Genomic DNA, 1,158 nt, shown 5'->3' on the forward strand with positions numbered 1-1,158 from the left:
CTCTGCGCGATAGCAAAGGAGATACTATAGAAGAGAGTGCTGCCAAAGTAGAGTTACTAACAAACACAGCCTTCCGAAATGCCTTCACAAAAGAAGACGAAGTAAAAATCCCAGAATTCGAATCAAGAGCAGCTGCCAAGATGAGTAACGTGGAAGTAGATATCCTCGGACTAGTGAAGCAACTTAGATCATTTAGTAAAAGCAAGTCTTCTGGACCAGACTGTTTATCAATTAGGTTCCCTACAGGGTCTGCTGATGCAATAGCTCCATACTAACAATCATATACAACCGCTCGCGCGACAAAAGATCCATACTCAAAGACTGAAAGTTGCACAGGTCACACCAATATTCTAAAAAGGTAGTTGTAATTCACCAAATTACAGGCCCATCTCATTAACGTCGATAGGCAGCAGGATTTTGGAACATATGTTGTGTTTGATCATTATGAATTACCTCGAAGAAAACCGTCTATTCATACACAGTCAACACGGATTTAGAAAACATCGTTCTTGTGAAACACAACTAGCTCTTTACTCGCATGAAGTGTTGAGTGCTATTGACAAGGGATCCCAAATTAATTCCGTATTTCTGGATTTCTGGAAGGCTTTTGACACTGTACCACAGAAGCGGCTTGTAGTGAAATTGTATGCTTATGGAATATTATCTCAGTTATGTGACTGGATTTGTGATTTGCTGTCAAAGAGGTCATAGTTCGCAGTAACTGACGGAAAGCCATCGAGTAAAACAGAAGTGATTTCTGGTGTTCCGTAAGGCAGTGTTGTAGGACCTTTGCTATTCCTAATCTATATAAGCGATTTGGGTGACAATATGAGCAGCCGTCTTCGGTTGTTTGCAGATTTCGCTGTCGTTTACCGACTAATAAAGTCATCAGAAGATCAAAACAAACTGCAATACGATTTTTAAAAAATATATGAATGGTGCGAAAAGCGGCAGTTGGCCATCAATAACGACAAGTATGAGGTCATCCACATGAGTACTAAAAGGAATCCGTTAAAATTCGTTTACACGGAAAACCAGTCAAATCTAAAAGCCATAAATTCAACTAAATACCAAGCAATTACAATTACAAACAACTTAAACTGGAAAGAACACACAGAAAATGTTGTGGGGAAGGCTAACCAAAGAGTTTTTTTTTAT

This window comes from Schistocerca piceifrons, chromosome 2 (assembly GCF_021461385.2).
Source record: "Schistocerca piceifrons isolate TAMUIC-IGC-003096 chromosome 2, iqSchPice1.1, whole genome shotgun sequence".
NCBI lineage: Eukaryota > Metazoa > Arthropoda > Insecta > Orthoptera > Acrididae > Schistocerca > Schistocerca piceifrons.